The sequence below is a fragment of the Anabrus simplex genome, chromosome 4 (genome assembly GCF_040414725.1).
Source record: "Anabrus simplex isolate iqAnaSimp1 chromosome 4, ASM4041472v1, whole genome shotgun sequence".
Classification (NCBI taxonomy): Eukaryota; Metazoa; Arthropoda; class Insecta; order Orthoptera; family Tettigoniidae; genus Anabrus; species Anabrus simplex.
This window is the reverse complement of record NC_090268.1, coordinates 244,102,771-244,128,415: the sequence shown is the minus strand read 5'-3', so window position 1 is coordinate 244,128,415 and position 25,645 is coordinate 244,102,771. Positions and strand designations below refer to the sequence as shown.

At 38.8% G+C, this 25,645-nt stretch overlaps 1 protein-coding gene across 1 annotated transcript in view; it reads right to left on the bottom strand.

Moving 5' to 3' along the window:
* Positions 1 to 25,645, bottom strand: part of mRpL15 (mitochondrial ribosomal protein L15) — a 162,094-nt gene that overhangs the window by 126,157 nt on the left and 10,292 nt on the right. The gene's annotated exons all lie outside the window — the stretch shown is intronic.

Genomic DNA, 25,645 nt, shown 5'->3' with positions numbered 1-25,645 from the left:
TTAACCAGCATTTCGTCTTAGGTCTGACACTAGACTTGTCAGAGTGGGATGTGTCAGACCCTACCCACTGATGCTCGGGTGTATGCAGGTGAACTTATCAGAAGCCTCTTATGTGGCACAGTCTGATAACTGCATACGGGAGATAAAACTCCACAATGGAATTAATGCCCGCCTAGCAATTCCAAATGGTAATTCTAAATTCCCATGGAGGGAATTAGATATTTTTCCAGCAATAGAGCATATCAAAAATCAGATCAAAAATTAGATGTTGGCTTTTCAGGCGTTTGCTCTATTAACCAGCATTTCGTCTTAGGTCTGACACTAGACTCGTCAGAGTGGGATGTGTCAGACCCTACCCACTGATGCTGCTAATTCCCTCCATGGGAATTTAGAATTACCATTTGGAATTGCTAGGCGGGCATTAATTCCATTGTGGAGTTTTATCTCCCGTATGCAGTTATCAGACTGTGCCACATAAGAGGCTTCTGATAAGTTCACCTGCATACACCCCAGCATCAGTGGGTAGGGTCTGACACATCCCACTCTGACGAGTCTAGTGTCAGACCTAAGACGAAATGCTGGTTAATAGAGCAAACGCCTGAAAAGCCAACATCTAATTTTTGATCTGATTTTTGATATGCTCTATTGGTGGAAAAATATCTAATTCCCTCCATGGGAATTTAGAATTACCATTTGGAATTGCTAGGCAGGCATTAATTCCATTGTGGAGTTTTATCTCCCGTATGCAGTTATCAGACTGTGCCACATAAGAGGCTTCTGATAAGTTCACCTGCATACACCCCAGCATCAGTGGGTAGGGTCTGACACATCCCACTCTGACGAGTCTAGTGTCAGACCTAAGACGAAATGCTGGTTAATAGAGCAAACGCCTGAAAAGCCAACATCTAATTTTTGATCTGATATCTGACTCCTTCGGCTGAGACAGCCATAGCCTCTAACTCAGCGAAAGTTTGCGGACGCGACGCAAAACACAAGTATGATCTGTAAGGTGGTGAAATACCTTCTACAATAGCCTGAACAATTTGATCTTCAGGGAAATGTAGGGCAAACACCCTAGTGTAAAACTTGATGTCTTGGATGAAGTCTGCCAAATTCTCATCCAACCGTTGCACTCGGTAGTAGTACTTTTGAATGAGCAAAGACCTAGCTCGAGTGGGGATAAAATTTACCAACAGATGGGCATGGAAGTCTTCTATGGATGACTGTTCAGCGACTGCCCTAACTATCTTATCGGAGAGAACACCAATGGAATAAGGGTAAATTATCTGAAGGATTTGACACGGAGACAGAGAAAAAACAAGGGCATGATCTTGGAATTCAACTAAAAACCTTAAGAAAGCAATGACATCAGTAGTGGAGTTAACAGAAAACTTGGAAATACCTCTAAGTAACATAGCTAATGGATGGGGTAAACTGCTGAAACCAGGTGACATAGTAGAAAGGGGCCTAAGTGGCGGAGAAGCCGATTCCAAAGGTGCCCTATTTAACACAAAGGGTGGAATGGACGTGCGACGATCGGACTTAGTTTCTAATGGGGGAGTGGTTTTTTGAGTAACTGTTGATGTTCCATTTTCTTTCCCTTAGGAAGAAGTTTCCTCGCTAACAGTGTTTACCGCCAGGGGCGGGTCAGTTTTGGGAGGCGTTACCCCCAATAACAAGTGACCAACAGTACTGGACAATTTAGAAATGTTTTCAATGAGGGCACTAGCCTCCTTTCCCTGAATGTCACTCAACTTGAGAGACAATAGATCATTAAGCCTATTATAAAAATGAAATAGTCGAGCTTGCACACGTTTAAGTTGGTTAGGGGATGGGTTCCCTTCTTCAAAAAAACTAACTACAGATGCTAGCTCAGTAGTATTGTCATTGATCGTGGAGAGAGCATCGTCAATTTCATTCTCTCCCAACGTTGGGGTGGTAATAGGCAACTCAAGGGAATCTTTAAGTTTATTAGCATCCAACGCAACCGTGCCTCCAGATTGAACGTTTCGGAGAGATAGTTCATAAATTAATTCTTCTTTACGCAAATAGAAAGGATGGAGAACCTCGCGAGGGTCGGACATGATGACAGAAAATTTTTAGAAAAAAATCAAAAAAAATTCCAGCAACTGAGAAAATTACTAGAGTTTGAATTAAAAACAATGTTTAGCCGTCAAAGGGGGCTAAATTGAGACCCATTCAACCACGCTCTGCTACCACTTGTTACGATGTTTTGTGGACCGGCAGAGGTGAAAGAAGGTGCTGGGATGAATAGGTCTCAACTTACGAAATTAAAGTTAATTTAAAATTTAACAAAGGTTATATTTTCTTTTCAAGATCAAGAAATAACAAGTATAACAGGTACTCAGTAGCATATCAACAAATTAAGAATGTACAATTGCAATTTGTTAATGGATTTGGGCTTCGAGCCCCCAGACACGCAATCCTTGAGCAATGAGCCCAACTTTACCTATGTACAAAGTTCAACAAAGGGGCAGAAAACCCCAATCATGCCAAGGAGCACTAGCTCCCAATTACCCAGTTAAGCCTGCTCGAGGCACACAGAAACCAAATTTAAGAAAGAGCAACCCGCTCTCAAAGTTCAAGCCTATTCAAAGGCCACACCAAACTCCACCTTCAAGCTGCCCTCCAGGCACACAAGAACAGGGGTAAAAATACCCAACCTACTGAGGCCTATTCAGTAAAGAAACAGGACAATTACATGGCCCCAAAATACCAACTTGAGTGGAGGCGTAACTTGCACTCCTAATACACTTTTTTTAAACTTATTTGGCACTAGGCCGCTTATGCAAGGGCTAATCCCATACTACGGAGGTGACACGATAGGAAAAATTTATTACATTACGAAGAGAAGGAAAACGGTTATGAAAACGTAGTCACCTCAAAACACAGTGAGTGGGAGCTCGAGAGGGTTAGGCACTCTCTATCCCAATTTGTAGTTAAAGAGACGGGATTTAGACCAAGTGTCTTTTACATTTTAAAGGAAAGTAATAGGCTATTATAAAATTTTCGAACCTGCCCCGAGGGTTAAACTGCTGAGCTAGCAAGAAATGAAGTTATAAAATGGCCATTACCTGATGGAAGAACAGCTGCCCGAAGGAAGAGGCGCTTCCCGCCCCCTGCTACATAATCACACACGGATAGATGTTACTGAAGTGGCCCGGAGACCAGAAAATCAGCAATTTAAATACCCTCGTGGAACATTCGAGACCTTTCAAGAATGAGAACCCACACCCCCCTCAATTTTATTGGGTAGCATAAAGCAACATTTCCATATCGGAGAAGACATATGTTGTTGGTCAAAAATTAATTAGAGAAATTCGGGATTGGCTAAATTCAAAACAAGCGGAAAGAGAAGGGTTATACTGCCAACCCAAAAAATAACTGAAAGATATTAAAAAAGAACAAACTTATGACTACAAAATTTCTTCAAAAAAGTTCCTTCACTTCGCACTAGGGTGCACAATTGTAGTTCTTAAGTAGTGCCATCTAGAAGAGAATGTTCACACTTCTTACTACAGAGAAAACAAAACCGAATCGAAACTGACATAGTTCAGAACACTTCAAAATTTACAGTAGGGACATCATCTGAGAAATCTTAGAATTAATGTGGTTGTTAAAGTTCAGGCTTCCTCCAGTAGAGGAGTTTCAACTGGCGCAATGTTTGAATTAGCGGCGTGGAGGTGTACCGCCCGGTACAATTATTATTATTATTATTTAGATAGATTACAATTGGGTGCCCAACGTGAGGCTGAATGATTGGTACATCTGTTACGCTTATAAGCATAGGTGCACTTGTCAGATGTGGAGGGAATTCTAAAAACGATGTCAGTGAAGTGAAGTGTTTATGTACGTGATATGTATTTTGGAGTAAGAAGAAATGTTTTAGTGTGTAGAGTATTATAAAATTGAGAAATAGAGAGGTTGTTAAAGTTTTTGGTACTATGAATCAGGATAAGAGAGGTCGAAATAATTCCACCACACTGAATCTATCCAATTTAAGTGAGAGTAGCGAAATGGGTGAGGAATCGAGTAAACCGTCTCAGACTGAGAATATAGATCAAGGGGAGGCTTTAACTCCTAGTATGCCTAAATTACTATTTAATCAGTTGAGTAAAGTGCTGAAGGGTGAATTAAATTCAGTTAGTATGGAACTGTCCAGTAAAATCGATAATCAGAGTGTTGAATTAAATGCTGTTAACAGTAAGATTGATAGTCATAGTAAGGAGTTGGAGATTGAATTGAGTTTTTTAAGTAATGAAATATGTAGTATTAATAGTGAATTAAATTCTGTTAGTACGGAATTATCCAGTAAGACTGATGGTCAGAGCAAGGAGTTAAATTCAGTGAGTGTTGAATTGTCTAGTAAAATTGATAGTTTAAGTAGTGCTGCGAATGGTACATACATACATAGATACATACATACATACATACATACATACATACATACATACATTATCATTATAGACTGTTATGCCTTTCAGCGTTCAGTCTGCAAGCCTCTGAGAATTTACTAAACATCGCCACAATCCTCGATTTGCAACTAGTGTTGTGGCCTCATTTAGTTCTATACCTCTTATCTTTAAATCATTAGAAACTGAGTCTAACTATCGTCGTTTTGGTCTCCCTCTACTTCTCTTACCCTCCATAGCAGAGTCCATTATTCTCCTAGGTAACCTATCCCCCTCCATTCGCATCACATGACCCCACCACCGAAGCCGGTTTATGCGTAGAGCTTCATCCATCGAGTTCATTCCTAAATTAGCCTTTATCTCCTCATTCTGAGTACCTCCTGCCATTGTTCCCACCTGTTTGTACCAGCAATCATTCTTGCTACTTTCATGTCTGTTACTTCTAACTTATGAATAATATATCCTGAGTCCACCCAGCTTTCGCTCCCGTAAAGCAAAGTTGGTCTGAAAACAGACCGATGTAAAGATAGTTTCGTCTGGGAGCTGATTTCCTTCTTACAGAATACTGCTGATCGCAAATGCGAGCTCACTGCATTAGCTTTACTACACCTTGATTCAATCTCGCCCACTACATTACCATCCTGGGAGAACACACAACCTAAATACTTGAAATGATCGACCTGTTCTAGCTTTGTATCACCAATCTGACATTCAATTCTGTTGAATTTCTTACCTACTGACATCAATTTAGTCTTCGAGAGGTAGAATAGATTAATTAAACTGCAAGTTTGACCATCAAAGCAAGGAAATTCAAGAGGAAGTCAACAATAAGGTAGAAGCTCAACGCTTGGAACTGACTGAGAAAACTGAATGCCAATTTAATGTAGTTAGGAAGGAATGTGTTGAAAACAGCAAGGAATGTGATAAGAGAATAAAAATAGTGGAAGATAAACTCGAAGAAGCAGACAGAATTAAAACCAATCAGAATGTTGTAGCGAAGCAAATAGATGAGAACAATGAGAAATTGGAGAAAGACCTTAAGTCGGCAGAAAGAAATGCCAGAATGGTAGTAGAAGAAGGAATTAAAGTATGTCATGTGAAGTTAAGGCAGGAGATCAGTCAAATCCAAATAGGTAATAGTATATGTAGTAGGTACAAATCTTGTACAAAGGACTCCGAATTACCCAGGTTTAATGATCGGCACTTTAATCCGATGGAATTCTTAAAAACGGTGCAGAAACTGTTTTCTCTTGGCTCCAAGTTTACAGACAGGGTATTTTGAGTTGGGAGGAATTTAGGGAGAAATTTAGTGCTAAATTTTGGAGTGAAGCTATTCAGGGAAGGGAAAGAGATCACGTGCTATCTGGAAAATATAGACCTCACAAAGGTGTGTCTATGATGGAGTATTTCTTGGCGCATGTTCTGATCAGCCAGAATATTGGAGCTCTAGCACCAGACAGAGATACAGTTCGCCAGATGTTGAGGCATTTTCTTGAGCAGGTCAGACAAGCTGCATGTATGAAGAATATTGTTACAATTAAGGAATTAGAGCAGCTTTTAGAGAGGTTTGATGCTTTGTAAGGATAGGGAAGGACTAGGCAGAGTGAAGGTGGAATTATGGTAGTAATGGGAGACAAGGTAATCAGCTAGGGGGAGTTAGGAATAATCAGAATTTCAGTCATTCTAGGCAAGGGAATCAGGGTGGCAATTATGGAAGGGAAAACGACACTCTAATCAGGGAGTTAATCACCAGGAATATTATGGAGAAAGATCAAATCAAGGGGAATCAGAAAGTAGGGGGCATACGGATCAGATCAAGATCAAGTGCAGAGACATGGTAATAGTGAACAAGGCACTTCACGTAATTTAAACCGGAATTGGACTTGCTAGTTGGGTCAGATAGGCAGTCCAATACCGAAATTCCTATTCACGCGATGAAACAGGTAATATACAATTTAGACGTGAAAGAGGAGTTATTGAATGACCAAGTGGTTTTTTTTTTTGCTAGTTGTTTTACGTCGCACCAACACAGATATGTCTTATGGCGACGACGGAATAGGAAAGGCATAGAGTTGGAAGGAAGCGGCGATGGCCTTAATTAAGGTACAGCCCCAGCATTTGCCTGGTGTGAAAATGGCAAACCATGGAAAACCATCTTCAGGGCTGCCAACAGTGGGATTCGAACCCACTATCTCCCGGATGTAAGCTCAAAGCCGCGTGTCTCTAACCGCACGACCAACTCGCCCGATGACCAAGTGTTTTGTGATCAGGAGGAATCTGAAGATGATATGCTCACGCCTGTGATTGAAGTTGAGATTTGGGAGAACAACGTCAAGGCTTTATTAGATTCAGGTAGTGAGAAATCTTGTGTTAATCTTTGGTTTTATAATGATGCTAAGAGAAAAAAAGGCATATCATTGAGGAAATTCCTGTTAGTAACACGTTCATCTTGTCTGCGGTAGGCAGCAAATCACATAGAATTAAGAGTCAGGTGGCTATTCCAGTTAAGAGGGGCAGTGAGACTGTTTTTCAGGTATATCTGTTGGTGCCTAATTTAGCATACCCAGTGATTTTTGGGGCTGATTGGTTGGGTAGTCAAGGTGTTAAGTTAGATTATGATAGTGCGACGGTTTAATTATTTTGGGGTAGTTCTCGTGTTTTGATGAAATTGGAGTACAAGATTGATGAGGGAATTTTTGTTCATGAGTTAAGTTGTATCTAAGTAACTTACGTTGTTGAAGTAAATAAGTTTGTGATAGAGAGTCACAGGTGCCAGGTGGAGGCTAGTCACGGAGACCAGTTCCTCGAGGCTGTGGATAGAACGAATTTAGTTCAGGAGAAGAAGGATTGCTCATTTTCTTTGTCCGTAGGTATAGGGATGTTTTTAGTGGTAAGCCTGGTAAAACTCACCTTTATGAACATAAGTTTGACATCACTGATCACTCGAGTTTTGTGGGACTGCGGTACCCTATCCCACATGTTCACGCCAGAGCATTAAATGAGGTCATATCGAAAATGTTGGAAGATGGAATCACTGAACCTTCAAGTAGTCAACACCTGAACCCTTTAGTGGTTGTGGCTAAGAAGGATGGGAGTGATTGTATGAGCTTAGATGCGAGACAGATGAACAAACGCATCGCACCCGATCAACGACGACCTGAGTCTATCGAAGACCTGATCCAATGTTTCGATGGTAGGAAATGGCTCACGATGGTAAATTCTAGTTTCTGGCAAGTTCCTTTAAGGAAGGAAGGAAGGAAGGAAGATAGACAATACACAGCGTTTCTTTATAAGAATAAGTTATTTCAGTTCACACACGTCCCTTTTGGCATGAAAACATCATCTGCCGCACTTATCAGGGTATTAGACATTGTGTTAGAACTCGAAACGGAAGATTTTACCACCAGTTACGTTGATGATCTTGTCATTGTGTCACATACATTTGAGGAACACATGAACCACTTAGGGATTGTTTTTCACAAGTTGAGGCATGGGGGGTTCACCTTGAAACTAAATAAATCTACATTTTGTGCACATCACATAACATTTCTACGTCACACTATCACACAACATGGTTAAAATCCAGAACAGATGAAATTAGAACACATTTTCAACACCAGGACACCACATAATGCCAAGACAACTTTGGTCCTTTTTGGGAGTTTACAACTTTTTTAGGAGGTTTGTAATTAGGTATTTGTTTCTCGTAGAGCCATTTAGGAAAATCCTTAAGAGTAATGCTAGGTGGAATTGGGATCCGGAGCATGATACAGCTTTCACGCAACTCAAGCTAAGTTTTCGAGAAGCTGCCATGCTAAAATATCCTAGATCAGGCCGTGAATACTTAGTTATGACTGATGCTAGCGATAAGGGGATTGCGGAGGTCTTATTTCAGGAGGATGATGAGGGTAACCTTGGGATTGTGTCTATAGCTAGTAGGGGACTTAGTTGAGCTGAGAAGACTAACACCGTTAATGAATTAAGAGTTGCTTGCCATTGTGTACTTCTTGGGAAAATTCAGAACGTGTGTGTTAGGAACTAGATTTAAGATTATGACATTACACAATGCTCTGATTTTTATGCAGATGTGTAAGTTAACATCTAATTGGATGCCTCATTGGATTCTTGCCTTACAAGAGTACGACTTTGACATATCTCATGTCAAAGGGTCAGACAATATCTAGGCAGATTTCTTCAGTAGAAACCCTCAGGTATCTCATGAAGACATTGTTGCCGATCAGTCAGGAGGCATTTTAGTATGTACGGAAAAATGTTATGATCGTAAGGAAGAGAAGATACGTTTGTGTAAGATTAATGCTGAATAGAGGAAGGAGGATGACCTTGTTCAGATAACTGGGGAATTGGAGGCTAGTGAGCCTGACACTCAGATTAAGAAAGGTAATACAAGGTACTGATTACATGGTGATTTACTGGCTAAGTAATGTTATAACAATGTCTGGTGTGTGATAGTTCCCAGCGCAAGGAGTTGCGACATTTCAGTCTGGACAAGGTCTTGTGTGCTCTTCAGTACAATTTCATGTGGAAGAATTAGGGAAGGGATGTTCGGAAAATTTTAGCGACTTGTGACTTGTGTCAGCGCTGTTAAGATTAACAGGCAGTTAGAGGATCCTAGACAGGTAGTTTTAATGCAGGCACCTGGAGAGCTGTATTTATCCACATGTATATGCTTTGTAATGAACTTTCATCGGGCTGACTACAAATGGTAGTTTGGTCCTCACTTTTGGTTTCCCACAATTTCTGTTGTTGGATGACTGTATATATGGAGTCTTCCAGCAGCACTGTGTGAGTGTATTTTATGTATATTTTGGTGTGTTGATGAGGTGCTCATGCACGGATGTTATTCAGAATATAGTTGGTTATTTTAGAATCAGTGGAATTATTGATGAACCTAGGTGCAGTTCCTACCTATTTAGTCATTTTCAGAAGGTTAGGTAAGGCCTGAAGCAGATGTACCAGTAAGCAGCTTTATGAACACGCCCTAGGAGAGAGAATTATCATGCTCTATTCAAATTTGAGGGATCCATTCTGGTGAACTCTGGCACCCATACTACAGATATTTTGAATAATTATTTTTATTAATTTAATTTATTTTAGTAATTTATTCTGTTATTTATTCATATATTTTGAATTAGATTACAATTGACACCCAAGCGTGAGGTGATTAAGTATTTTATTTATTCATATTTGATTATTTTAATCATATTGCAATGGTTATTAATTAGCATTATTATTATTATTTAGATAAATTACAAGTAAAATGACAGATATATATTTTAAATATCATGTAACTGCATTATCTCGTTTCGCAGGGTTTTGTGAATCAATAGGGTTTCCCTCACATTTTTATAATTCCTGCCAATTCATGCATAGTGAATTGAAAGTAGCACGATATTGTTGCTGACAGCAAACTCTGTTACAATCAACCAGTATAAGAATAAATTGACAAGAGGGTCCACCTTTTCAGCCAACTTAGTGGCCATCTTCAGCCATATAAAAATTAAACAAATTATGTGATTATGTGATAACTAAAACATATGTATACCAGACAAAGACAATGTTGTAGGAACAAATATAACATTAAAATATATATAATAACAAAAATTAAGGTTATGATCATCTTGTCACAAGATGATGTCTTTAAGTTGACCTCAGGCAAAGAAATAAATCTGGAAATGATAGCCAGAATTAGGAATGAATAAATATACAGAAATAAATTAAAAACAAAAAAAAAATTATTTAGGAGACTTACCTCTAATGTCTGATGTAGAACAAGCACTGACTTGCTGGAGGAAGCAGGCAGGCCATGTAAACAAAGGAGTGGATAGGGAACAAGCACTGACTTGCTGTAGGAAGCAGGCAATGTGAACAAAGGAGTAGATAGGGAGAGGAGGGGAGGGGGTAAACAAGGGAGGGGACGGGGGAGAAGGAGAGAAGGGGTGTCTAAGGTGGGGCTGAAAGATGAGGAAAGAAAGACTGCTGCTGAGAGGGGAATTTAAAGAGATTTTTTAAAAAAATCTTTATATCTGAGGCATGTTTACTAAAGATAGGAAATAAAAGGTCAAGTAAAATGTTTGATTTCTCTGAAATTTAATTTAGATTGAAGTCAGGATTGAAAAACTGTTCCAGATGTATTAAACAATTTTTCTATAATAGTGTATAACTTTGAGAATTTTCATGTCTTGGTTAATATTAGTGAAGTTATGGTTAGTATCACCCATGAGCTGTTCCATGACCAAAAATCTGTTCACCAAGTCAGGTGTTTATAGACTCAAGTGTAAGAAGTGTAACACATCTTATGTCAGTCAAACAGGTAGGATCTTCCACACAAGTTACTTAGAGCATGTTAACACTCTGAGCTCTAACATGAAAGAAGCAGGTCATCATTTCACTATAGATGAAGACCACACTATTATTAAAAAAGTAGGTAAAGGGAAATTAATGAACGAATTAGAAAACATCTATATATTTTAGACCAATATTACAACAAAAATTTAAACCTTAATGATATTACTGATGTCAAAATCCCATTATACGAGATTTTACCAAAATTGTTGCAATCATCAAACCATAAACATAACAACATAATAAACAATCTAAAATTATCATCTTCCAGGACTCCTCCCACTTTAAGAAACTCAACTCGCTCCCCATCCGCCCCCACTAGTCAACCGCACTCAACATAAACTTAACGCCCTGCCCAACCCACCCCCACCTCCACACCCTGCCCCGCCAATATCACATTGATATAACACTAGAAGCGCAAATGTCAGTCATTCAAACGCTACCATGGAAACTAATTAACATTACAACAGTCAAAATGATAAATGAAATTACACACAACATATTTTCTTCGACTCACCTCATCTTTAACCAAATTAACATTACAACTGTTGAAGGGGTAAGTAATTTCACACACATCGTTTTTTCTTCGTTCTCTCCTTCCCCTTTAATTTTATTCCTTAACATTTCACTCCCCTCTTGTTTCAGATATAACACCACAAGCTCTACTCAATCTCGCACATTTTCCTTTCGACTTTTAATATAAGAAGCTACAACCACGTCTACCTACTAATATAAATATAGCTACGTTTCTGATGAGTACTTGTCCCCGCTCCTAAGTGCTTTATGAAGTTTGCCGTCTTATGTTTTCACGTAGATTAACAACTTCAACAGACAAACAACTTTGGATTTTAATTTAACCACCACTAAGAGTGACTTTTATCCTAAATTTTTTTTGTTTTTTGTTTGTTAGTTGCTTTACGTCGCACCGACACAGATAGGTCTTATGGCAACGATGGGACAGAGAAGGGCTAGGAGTGGGAAGGAAGCGGCCGTGGCCTTAATTAAGGTACAGCCCCAGCATTTGCCAGGTGTGAAAATGGGAAACCACGGAAAACCATTTTCAGGGCTGCCAACAGTGGGGTTCGAACCTACTATCTCCCGAATACTGGATACTGGCCGCACTTAAACGACTACAGCTATCGAGCTCGATATCCTAAATATGAAGCTATTATAAGCTCCTTACGCCATCTCCAGAGTAAGGCACCATATTTTACCAGTTTTCATTTCAACGCAGCAATTTACATATTCATTTTGAACTTTTAACTCACTACTTCTTACCACATTTAAAAACAAGATATTCGTAAAAATCTATAATAAGGATTTATTGTAAGAATTTTGTCATCAGAGTACTTATAACTACTGTCTTCCACTTGCTAGTCTTTTTTTTAGACATTTGTACCTACAACAGTATCCTCTTATTTATATTTTAAACCTTCGTTAAAAACTACGAATAATAACAATCAGGATCCTGATTATTCATTCTTTCAGGTATGAGATTTTTAGGCTGATGATGCCCTCATTATGGGCGAATCATGTCCCTGTATCTAATTTGTTAAGATCTATTTCTTAAATTTAAATAAAAAACTCTTATGTATTGAATAGGTGGAATTTATAATCTAGTATTATTCTTTGACTTTAAGTGGTATGTTCCGAGTTGTCAGTGGAGAGATAGCATGGAATGACATCCGTAGACGAATAAGTTTGAGTGGTGTCTTTAAAAGTACGGTAGGAAAGATCACAATATGAAAATAAAGCTGGAATTCAAAAGGACAAATTGGGACAAATACAGTGGAAGCCGCTAATGATCACTCTGGGACGCAGATAATTTGATAATTTGATAACGCTTTTCAGGCGTTTGCTCTATTAACCAGCGTTTCATCTTAGGTCTGACACTAGACTCATCAGAGTGGGATGTGTCAGACCCTACCAAGTGACGCTGGTGAACAAGAGTTTCCTATAAACTTTACCAAGTGTGCTTAAAGATCAAGAAAACAAAATGGGACCATGTCCAGCAACTCAAAAGTGTAATTCCTAAAGACTGTCACTCCTATTATGACATCATTCCACAAGCTATAAATTCTGTATCATGTTCATAGACTCTCATTTTATGTGGCGCAATTTAGGTATTATAAAAAATTCATGGATGTTGGACTCTTTTTTTTAATTTCATGGTAAATCTTATGTATCAGAAAAAATTTGGAATAAAAGTAATGTAAACAATTAGATTTAATCTTTTATTATGGAATCTAGCGGCAGCGCGTCGGCCTCTCACCGCTGGGTTCCGTGGTTCAAATCCCGGTCACTCCATGCAAGATTTGTGCTGGACAAAGCAGAGGCAGGACAGGTTTTTCTCGGGGTACTCCAGTTTTCCCCGTCATCTTTCATTCCAGCAACACTCTCCATTATCAATTCATTTCATCTGTCAGTCATTAATCATTGTCCCAGGAGTGCAACACGCCTCGGCAACCGGCAAAATTCCTCTCCTCGCCGCAAGGTGGGGGCTTCATTCATTCCATCCCTGACCCTGTCCATGACTGGAAAACAGGTTGCAGCTTTTCATTATGGAATCCAAATACCATGCAACTCAAAGTTTTCTGAAAATTTAACTGGTCCAATACTGCGTAACTGATCATGTAATGGATTTAACCCTTTCACTCTGGTTTAACGAGTACGGTGGCATGACCCTCTGGACACGATTAGCGAGTGGCTCACCAAGCCCGCTGTACGGGATACTTGTCTCACTCCGCTCTCCCGTCCGCATACTGCTCACGACGTGCGGAGAGAATAGGAAGAGGTTAAATGTAATTTATTTTATTTTTAATGCAGAACTCCACCTGCAGCCACCTTCTGAGAAACGTATCTATTAGTCTCCTTGCACAGAAGAGTTATAATACTCATGTTAAACAACAAACGAAAGAAATTTAACATGCTAGCATTGTCCACTAAACTTTCCAGTCCAAAATTGGCTGCGTCGAAATTATGGTTCTTTGGATTCAGGTTGTTCTTTTTCCAATTTAGTTTCCTGCTCAGTAGTTCAGACACCTGGTCTTCACTCTCACTATCTTCGTCTTTAGTCAAATCGTCGAAGCAGGCTGGCCTTTTAGACGACAAAGTGGTAATTGAAGTAGAAAACATGCCTGAAGTAGGTGTGATTGAAGTCGTTCCATCACCAGAATCAGATGATAAATCACTATCATCATCATCTTCTTCAAAGTCACTACCCAATATGAGGGCAAGAGCTTCCTCCACAGTATATCTTTCCTCTGTTATCAGGCCTTTCACAATTTAAAGCGACTGAAAGATAAATCGAGAAGCATAAGCACGTCAGTACAAGAGAGCAACTAGGCGCAAAGTGAGTAGGCCTAGCACACTGTACACATTAGTTTCGTCTTCGAACTGGTTACTCCTGTTATCTGGTGATCATAGCCATAACTATAAACTCCCAAGTCAGCTACGAGAGACCTCCAAGGCCGAACTTCCCCAGAAGTCTATCATAGCGAAACGAAAAACAGCCGAAAGACACGCGACTTCTACAGCAGTCGACCGGCTATGAGGCACAACTCCAGTACGACTGCTACAGCAATCCAGTGGATGCGTAGCACAGTTCCCTCCCGACCGCTAGAGCAGTCGACCTGAGTGAAAGGGTTAAAAATAATAATAATTCATTCAATAATACTAAGTATCTAGCGAGACGTTTACATCACAACATCAAAAATAATAAAATTCTCTCATATTATTTTGAAAAAAAAAAAAAAAAAATTGTTTCTCCTGTAAACTTTGAGTTTTGTCAGTTTCGTGGTATTAATTCTTAAGGGACAATATACTGTCTATCATATGCAGCTTGTTGGTGCCCTCTTCAAAGCCAGATTGTAGGGCTGATTATTTGTCGACACTGGAAGTTTTTGGAATATGCAATGAATACAGCAAAACACCATACATTTAAGCATTACTCATATCATGTGTCATATGAGTTCACCCATGTGTACACAGAACTCAGAAATCTCATATATTGGGATAATTTTTTAATAAAACAGGATGTGAATTTTTTAAATGCCACAATAAGTTTTTGGAAGAGACTGTTGGTCAACTCATGATATTCCATTAATGACAGCTTTAAAGCTGAGTTGATTCAAGTAATTCTATTAGGAGTACTTCGAACCAAATCTCGGTCTTATGGCGACGATGGGATATGAAAGGCCAAGGAACGGGAAAGAAGCGGCCATGGCCTTAATTAAGGTACAGCTCCGCATGTGCCTGATGTGAAAATGGGAAACCATGGAAAACCATCTTCAGGGGCGCCGACAGTGGGGTTCGAACCCACTATCTCCCGGATGCAACCTCACAGCTGCACGCCCCTAACTACACGGCCAACTCGTCCGGTAGTACATAAGTTAGTACTGTGAACTGTTTATTTCATACGTAGGTTGTACATCAAGGTTTGGTAAACCTCTTGCACAGTGTAGGAAAATTTAAATTACTGCTCAGGAAGAGCAAATATTTACAAATAACATCTGAACTGGACTGAACTCATAGAATACTCAAGTGTGTATGGAGAGAGAGAGAAAAGAAGGTGCCTGAGGATTGGGAAAAGGGGGTTATAACACCGATATTCAAGAAAGGAGATAAGAAGATGGGGAGTAGCTACTGAGGAATCACCATCCTCTCCCATGTTGCCACGATAATGGAAAGGATATTGGAAAGAAGAATTAGATAAAAGCTGGAAAGTCGGTTACAAGAGGAACAATTTGGATTCAGAAGTGGAAGGTAAACACTAGAACCAATTTTTATTCTGAGACAGATGATGAAAAAGAGCTGGGAATATGAGAAGGATATAGTAATGATTTTTATAGACTTAGAAAAAGCATACGACAGCATCCCCAGTATAAAAGTTTGTGAAAGCCTGACACACAGGGGCATTGGCAAGGAACTAATAACAATGATAAAAGCAATACTGTATATAATAACTGTTACAACAATGTAAAGACAACAGTGGGTACAACAGAATGGTTTGGAATTGACAATGGGCTAAAATAAGGAAGTATGTTGTCACCTTTGCTGTTCATAATGGTGATGGGTGATATCATAAAGACAGCAAGGGAAGATTATAATGGGGAAAGAATGAATGTAAAAATATTATCATCATTAAAACCACACATATACAATTAACCTAGTCAATACTTAAATGATAGGCTCCTATGTTAAATGTTTATTACCACATAACATCCCGTACACGTTTCGAGAGCTTCAATTTTCTCTTCTTCAGCAGTTATAAAAATTGCCCAAAAAACTTAGACCTATTATCTATAACATGATAATATACACCGTCATATGGTTACAAATCTACTTATAACCTGTAAAGCAACTTATTCTAACATCTAGTTAGACTACAATCTGTGTTGATAATCAAACAATGCACTTTCTCATCAAAATAACTTCTACTCATTGTGCTAAAATAAGTATCCATTTCACCGAAACTTATTAAAACCTTCCACTCAGAGTTTGCATCTTCTACCAAATGCAGCTTCCTCCTCTGCTATCAATTGTCCTTAACCCGGCATTACTCACTAGGTCTCTACGAGCGCCGTTACTCGCTAGTCAGCACAGTGCTCACCTTCATTTTAAAAGGCCAAAATGTGCCCATATAAAGATGGAGGTATTTTTAATACATCAAATTGAGTGCAACCTCACTTCTCAAAACCATTTCAGCTCTGTCTAATAATAATAATAATAATAATAATAATAATAATAATAATAATAAGGATCGAACCTGCCAAGTTGGGGACAGAGAGCCAGTTCCTTAACCGTCTGAGCACAGCGCTGGGAACATGAATACTTAAATTTAAACAGTTATTTATTTAGGAACCCTAATAATTATATTAAACAAATTTGAGGTAGGAGGATTATGCCAGTACAAAATAAATTATTCAAACATTCAAATGGTGTTTTATTGAATTTTGGGAAGTTGGTAAACTTTTGTAATGCAATACAGGTTTACGCGTGAGCGAGCACCAGCTGACCACCGTGCCGTTTCGCTGCGGACGAGTGAGAACTGGGTCAGCCGGTGAAGGTCACCACGTCACAGAGGTTACGTCACCTAGCGAGCCGATAGCCAAGGTGGAGCGACATTCCAGAGAAATCTGCTCACAAGTTTGAAGGACGAATCACGTTGCAGGATAGCTGACAGCCAATGAAAATCAGTGAAGGTGTCAGATGGTCGGAAGACTTTTCTAGAAAGAAGTCGAACAGTAGAGTTTCTAGAAAGAAGTCGAACGGTAGAGTTACACGAAAGAAGTCGTACAGTACAGTTACAGGAGAGACAGCGAACAGTGTATTTTCCAGAAGAGTTAGCAAACAGTGTTATTAACTGTTCACCTCTTGTACTGCACGATGACTATTATTAAAGAGTGCTAATTCACATTTTCGTAAAATCAATTCAGTATAGTGCGATATTATTGCTGCCGGGTGGAACTTTCCAAACCACGGACAGTCAACGCACTCATTACGCCGAGCGTTACTGCAAGAGTTTGTAGAATGTTCCAGTAAGAACTACAAGGGAGGATGACCATCGAAAGAGAACCTTCGAGAATAAACCAGGCCTATGAACACCGTCTTGTTAGTAATATAATATATTACTCGAAATTCCGTCAGCTCAACGATGTACTGTAGACTGGTAAATGTGCTCGAAAATTGAAGTTTTGGTAGGACTGAACCCCAGTGTATATCATTGCGCCAGTTAAGTACCGTAAGACAATCTAGTGATATACGAGTGTGGATCCAATTTTTATAATAAATTTCAGTTTCAGCTACCTCCGCGAACACCAGCCATCAGCATGGAGCGAACCAGAAGGAAATCCTGGAATTTTCTAAAACCATGCTGGAGTGATTCAATGCTATTGGACTTCACCAGGGTCATGATGTGTTAAACCGACGTGTGCAAGCCAGCACGATGAATTTGTTCGTCCACAAGCCACTGTAGTGAAGAAGAGGAACCGACATCTATAGCGACATCCAGACGCCGGAGATTTACATCGGAACAATAAGTACTTTTGTTACATTTTTTCTCTTTCAGTAGATGGCTAGTTGGATTGTATTCTTATTTACGAAATGTAGTTACTTTAGTAATGTCTGTATTTAAGTGGTGGCGATTGTAGAGTAGTCATGGATTCATTGATTCATCAGTTTCATTTTTTTTCTCTTTTGCATTTTCTTGGGATATTGCTATTTGATTCAGTGATTGATAACCCCAGTTGCTAGTGAATTTCACAACGTTATGAACAATTAAGGTCTTCGAAAGGAATTATGGGGGAATGAAGCCTAATAATAAGCATAGTAATAATAAGAAGAATAAAATATGACTTCATAAAAAAAATCATGATGATGAGGATGAAATTAATTAAAGAAGATTAAAACTATAATTAAATCGAAGCTTTAATGAACAACTGGTTTGTGAAATAAGATTGATTTTAGAAGGGAAGGTGACTGCTGTGGACAGTAGGCAGCTCATCGACGCTTTTAGGAGCAATAATCGGGGAGTTAATAATAATAATAATAATAATAATAATAGTAATTATAAAAATGAATCAGAAATTTTAAATGGTTGCTGAAGATTAAAACTAAGTGATGATTGTGATGATGGATTTTTATGATGATATTTGACGACATGGGACCGCGAAGATTATAGTGATTTATGGTGATATAATTAAGTGTTCAGGTAATAATAATGATTTTCCGCCCAACAACTGGTATTGTATAATATACGACTCGATTATTATTTTTCTTTTCCCTGAGGGTTACGAGCGTGTTCTTCAAAGTTCCCTAACCGATGGTGGTGATGATTATTTCTTCGATGCTATTCTTTTACTCATCCTATTTTGTCGTTTAACACAAGTCATGGTGAATCTTTACTATTATTGGCTAATAATGCGAGGGTCTTCAACCTAATTCTGAAGGGAGACATAATAATAATAAAAATAATAACTTCGACAGTGTGATAAAATCTGTTGATAAACAGTTGGGGGAGATTGTGTTACTGCACGACAGCTTATCCCTGTGTTTCCAGGAGTGTTTATTCTTTCAGTGATTTTCTTGTGATTTATTGTCCAATGATATTGTAGTTCACGTTGATTGCGCGTTTTGCTACATGATACTCTATCTATCCACAGTGTATTAGTTAGTGAGATATCGTTTCATATAGTTTTTATATGGTTTATAAAATGAATACAGTCGAACGAAATCTATGAAAGAGGGGAAATATGCCAAAGAATTTCCAAAGAGTTTTGTAAAGAATTTCCAAAGAATTTGTTTAGAATTTTCTAAGAGATTTTCAAAAATGTGTCAAAGAAGTTGTAAAGAAATTCTGTCGAAGTATCTTCTGATGATAATGTTTGAGATTTCCAAGTGTTTTGCAAGTTGATTTTCAGAGTATGGGAAAAACAGTTTTTTTATTGTGCTAAATCTTCTAAAGCAAGATAAAGGAAACTTCTAGAAAGAAAATAATAATTTATATTTTCAGATGAAAGACATTGTAATTTGGAAAGAGTTAATTGGTGGGAAGTTACCCAAACTTTCACGAGGAGGAAAATAATTTATAAAGATTGATGAAGCAAGGGAATATTGTAAATTTCATGGTTTAATGTAGCATTTTCCTTTTTTTTTTTTTATCATAACAACATTTTCGCTAATTTTGTGAATTGGTCAAATGTTGCAGTTCTTTACATGGAGAATTGACCTAGGGTATGGCTTCGGAGAGTGTTTCATTGAAGATGAAATTGAAGCTAATGGAACCCATGAGCATGCTGTGGACTCATATTTATTTTGCTAACGAGAAGCAGTTAATTTAAATTATGTTTGTGTAAATATATTTTTACTTCCTTTTTCTTGCACTGTCCAGACTGGTTTTATATTTTAATAAATAGTATTGTTATTTTGTTCTGATTTTTTTTTCTCCATGTTATGTCACCTATCCAGTCACTTATGGCCCTGCAAATATAAATTTTCTGAAGGTCGGTCCCGAAATAGTAAAGTTGGCCCTGCGAACGGTCCACCCTTTTGGGACTCTCGCTCCGCTGACTGAGCGACCCCGGAGAAGGGGACAATATAAACCAACATAACAGGAAACAAATATTTTACACAGTTAGTCATCATTTCATTTACATTCGAACTACACTCACTTGTCACTTCCATTGATTTCAGCATCATTTTCGGAACACTGTTTGCACATTATCACAGTATGTTCTTTGCAAATGGCCGCAGCACACTGCACACATAGAGCGATCGTTTTTCTGTTCTTCTTGCATGGACAATACATGCACTTTTGACGTTCTACCCCAAGAGGACCCTGCTGTTGCTGCTGTTCCACTTCAGGCAAACCAGCTTATCTTCTTATCTGCATTTTCAAAATTGCATCCAGATTTACAACTGATGATCGTGTAACCAAGTGAGATTTTACCATCTCTGCTCAAACATTTCAGATACTCGCGCCCTAACTCGGTATGATCTGTGTTGCTGTGATAAATGATTTGGCTATTTATAGCAGCAATATTCAACAGTGAAAAGAAAACAGTGAGGGGCTACCTACAACTTACTCGAACTACTGAATATAGACTCTTCATTTCATCGACAACATCAACTTCGCCTTTACTAAGGTTGTAAAAAGTTATCACCTCCGATTTCTCCATATCTTCAGTATCTGGATCAATTTTGTCATTATTGTGCATTGTAAAAAGCATGAGAATATTTTTGTTTCTTTTTGAAACATAAGACACCAAGAGACACTTTTCCCCATACCCGAACATGCTGCTGTAAACTGGTCTCCCTCTGACGTCAAGAAAGGAAGGAGGAATCTCACGTTTATTTTTCCTGAGTGTGCCGACAATCGTCATACGGTGATTTTCCAAAAGATCGATGGCTGACGGCACAGAGGTAAACCAATTGTCTATTGTGATATTACGCCCTGTGTTGGCAGCCAATTGCCTCAATTAGTCGTTTCACCACGCTCCTTGCGCTATTATCCATTTTATATGGGCCATCAGGTTGCTGTCCTGCATAAATTTCCAGTTTCAGGGTATAGAATACCCTCGAATCCACCAAAGCAAACATCTTAATTCCATATTTATTAGGTTTTCTAAGCATAAATTGCCAGAAGCTACATCGCCCTCAAAAGCCCTCCAACATCTCACCTACAGTGCAATATTCACCAGCTTGGTACACATCTGAATAGCGGAAGACAAAATCATCGAACAACTTCCGGATGGGAGCTAGTTTGTCAGTTCTTTATCTTTCTTCTCTGTCATAGATACTGTCAATCGCACAGCAAGAAGCAGTATGCAAAACCGGTTCTTGGACATCACAGTGCGAAAGAATAATGGAGCAGTTGAATTATTTACCCAGAGATCGTTCAGGATGGCATGTGACAATTTAAACACTTCAGCCATATACAGTAAGCCTATCAAAGCCCTAATTTCATCAATATTTGTATCCGGAACATCCCTAGGTCTATCATAATTTACCCTCATTTTAGCTAAATATGCATTCGTATATGTGACAATATTCTGCAGAGTTTCCGTAGGAAAAAGCACTTGCCACGATTCAATAGGTGTTTTGACACATTGGGCTTTCCTTTTCCCTCCAGGTAAATGTGACACCAAATTATGTCTCCGTGTTCGAATATTTGTAGGGGGTGCATGGAGACCCCACTTGGTAATTCCATTCCTTCCTAGAACGAATGGAATGTGGCCTTCAATCAACGAAAGTGCCTCATCTTCCTCAGAACATGCGGACACTTCTGTTTCAGAGTTATGATCACTTTCGTAAACATCATCTGTTTCATTACCATCACTTTCATTGTTCAAGTCCACTTCCTCCTCCATTTCACTCAACCACGAAAGTATCTGATCAGTGGATGCCATTATAGCTTGGATAAATTCACCAACAACAGTTACAGTATAGATATTTCACACTAACACAAGCATAAGACAAAACTCAATTTATACAATCTGAAAAATTTGAGTAACACTGTTACTCGCTATTGAGGGCTCCGCTCATCAGACATGCACTGTCGCATCTAATAATGGACTAAGGGTCTTTGTTTACAAATATAACGGAAATAACTGGCACCTTCCCTTCCTAACAGACTTTTGAAAGGTATAGGGAGTTTCAAAAGAAAAGGTCGTGTAACATTCCAACAACAAGCAATATACTACGGAGGTGAGCACCGCGCTCACCTAGAGAGTAACCGCGGGTTAAGCCAACACCAACTAGATATGTGTTTATCCCCTCACTATTGAAATGTCATTAGCAGACCTCAGATTTTAGGCAACAACCTATTTTGTTCCTTAAGAGATAACTTAAAATGAAGCTGTATTTACATGTTTCATGTATTTATAAGGTTAGAAACGGTGGTCCTATAGTGCCTAAAAATGCCAAAATTGGCGTTAAAACCTATTTTTGCCTACATTCCTATAATTGCTATATTTTATCCCTCAATCGATTAAACACGCTTTTAATTTAGTCAGAGAAACTTAAATACTTGCCACCTCGTTTTCAGTATCTTGAATAGTATTTTCTTGAAATTATTTTCAGATAAAATGTGAAGCTGTAAACCAATTACCGCTTCCCAGAAGTCCATAAGAACCTCCCACTGTGAATACTCCCTTTGTCCCTTAGTCTGTGTGTCACGAGGTGGGGGACAGTGTCCACTGACCTGCTGAAACGAAACTCTTCATTCCATTCTGTGAGAAACTTTCAGTGCGTCCGTTTGCTCAGTGTGTGCATTATGCTGAAAGTGGCAGCTTCCAAGACATCCTTAATTAAACAGTGGTTGCAGGAGTTTCCCCATTTCGCGTCGGATGGAAAAATTACATTCTGTGAGATTTGCAGCGAAGAGGTATGTGAAATTTGTTTTATATTTCACTCTGAAATACGTACTTTGGTGTGAGAGTTGTACTTAAAACGTAGGCGTTCTGTCCCTCTGTTGTATTACGTTTTATATATTTTATACATCAATTCAGCATACATACACTAAACGAAGTATAACAGTAAATATGAATTGGGAATTGTAGCCCATCCCGATCCCTCGATTTTTTGTTTATAGAATCGTTAAAAACTGGCCATGTTTGTGTGGTACTGTAAGGTCTATTCATTTCGAAGAAAGGCAAATTTTCAAGCAGGTTTTAGACGAGGAATAATAGTACAAACGTACTGAAAAATGAAAATATCATGCTGCCGTAGGGAACCTAAAAACGCGAGGTGGAAATTGTAAGAAAATTAGATCTCCACTTTTATAAATTGTAGGAAGTGTATGACAGATTATACACATTCTAAATATATACAGCAATGATTGTTTTAATAAGCATAAGCATACAGTAAATGTAGGGAGGAAAAAAAACACGGAATTCAGCCATGTGCGGGCATCAGTACCGGTAGTAAAAAAAATGTTGGCCAACATAGTCTAACCGAACATAACAAAACAGGAAAAGAAATGAAATTCACCTATACTGTGTTCGGCTCCTTGGTTGAATGGTCAGCATAGTCGCCTTTGGTTCGATTCCCAGCCGGATCGGAGATTTAAACCTTAAAAGGTTATTTCCTCTGGCTCGGGGAGTGTGTTTCTGTACTGTCCGAAACATTCCTGAAACTCACACACAATACTATTGTCCACTACAAAAGCACGCAGTTTCCTGTACACGGCAGATGCCGCTCACCCTCGTTGGAGGGTCTGTATTACAAAGGCTGGACCAGGATAGGAATAGTCGCATGGAATTATTACCTCTACTGCATCACTTAAAGATCCAGGGAGCATGTCTACTGGAGGGATCAGGAAGCGCTACAAGGCCCTATGAATTTGAATAGTCTTCTGTGCACATTTTCATCTGGCCTATAGACTTGCACGATATACACAATATTTGCGACTATTTATAGTTGTCGTCGTTTCTAGGTGTCCAGTGAAAGGCGACATGTCCAGGGGATTAAACATCAGGAAAATCTACAAAGAAAGTCAAATCTGAAACAAAGATTATTAACAATGGAATTGCTAAATAAGGGACGAATTCCATGCGGACTTATGCAGAGCTCTTGTGTCGGCAAATATTCCCTTCAACTCGCTTGAACATCCTTCCTTCGATAGTTTTTTTAAAAATATTGACATCGGAACATTCCATCTGAATCAACTTTAAGAAAAAACTACCTGGACACACTTTACAAAGACACAGTCAGGCGGATAAGGGAAGATATAGGAGACTCGTACATCTGGATCTCTGTCGATGAGACTACTGACACTCTATGTCGTTATATTGCCCACTTGATAGTCGGAAAATTAGATCCCGACACGCCATGTTTGCCATATTTGATCAGCAACAGACAGTTAACTAAAACCAATCAGGAGACAGTTGCTCAGTTTGTAAATAAAGGTCTCAAGGTGCTTTTCCCCAATAACATGGATGAAAATAAGGTGCTTCTTATATTTACTGATGCAGCCGCCCAAATGATTGCTGCTGTTAAGTTGCTGAAAGTATTTTACCCTGCTTTGATTCATGTCACTTGTCTTCCTCATGCTATGAATCGCGTGGCTGAGCAGATACATGCTGAATTTCCTCAAGTCAACAAGATGATCTCCTCCACTAAGAAAATTTTTGTAAAGGCTCCGATACGAATCAAGTTGTTCTGCAATGAATTACCTGATCTTCCACTGTCACCAGAACCCATCCTTACGCACTGGCGGACTTGGCTTCAGGCCATTGTGTACCACAGCGAATATTTTGATGCAATCAGAAGTTTTTTCTCGCCCTAAATGAAGATGCCATGGGCATCACTTCAGCCAAAAATGTTCTAAAGGATGTAACCATTTCTCAAGAAACTGCCTACATCAGGTCCCATTATACCTTTTTGATCCCTGTTATTTCTGCACTTGAGTCTTCTGGGAAACCTGTTTACGAACAATTGGATTTGTTAGAAGAGGTGAAAGCTAAAATCAGCTTAGCTCCAGGCCCCGCTGGGGATAGAATTCAGGACAAGCTTAATAAAGTACTAAAGAAGAACCCAGGACTGTCAACGCTTCGTACTGTGGCTGATGTTTTGATTGGAAAAACTAACGTTGAATGTGACATCTCCCCGTGTCTTGTACCAAAATTCAAATACAGCCCTGTAACCTCTGTTGACGTTGAGCGTACTTTCTCAGCCTACAAGCTAGTGTTGTCAGACAAGTGGTGTAGTTTCACAACAGAAAATCTAGAAAAAGTGCTAGTGATTTACTGTGCAACAAATTATGGGCAGTAACATGCTTGTAATTCAATGTTTTATTTATTAAGAGATAAAAACTCAAAAATGTGGTGAACCATTGTGTATGTGAAATATTGTATTAACATGTTATTGCCTTATTACTTGTATGCATTTAGAGTTATTATCAATTTAGAAAAATAAAAATGGTATTTTAATTGATAAGTGCTTATTAAAATATGTAAAACTGAAGCTGCCTAAAACATATTTTTAGACCCTATTTTTACATATTTGAGAGCCTATTTTAAGCACCTAAAATACAAATTTTAGTGCCTAAAAATCCAGGGTCTAGTCATTAGTCACCTGTACACATGCAGAAGTAACTTGCTAGGAAATTCAATGTAGCAAAGAAGTCAGCTAAGAAAAACATGATGGCAAGCATAATTTGCAGTCATACAATTTTAGTGAAAAATGGAAGGGTACGGTATGTATACGTACTTTAAGGCAGAAACAGGTTCCAAGAAGGGCATTCCAGGAATCATTAATGAACAAGGGGAGTGTGTATGCAAGGATCTTCTGAAGGCAGAACTATTCAGTCAGCAGTATGCAAAAATTGTTGGTTACGAGTCCAGATAGAG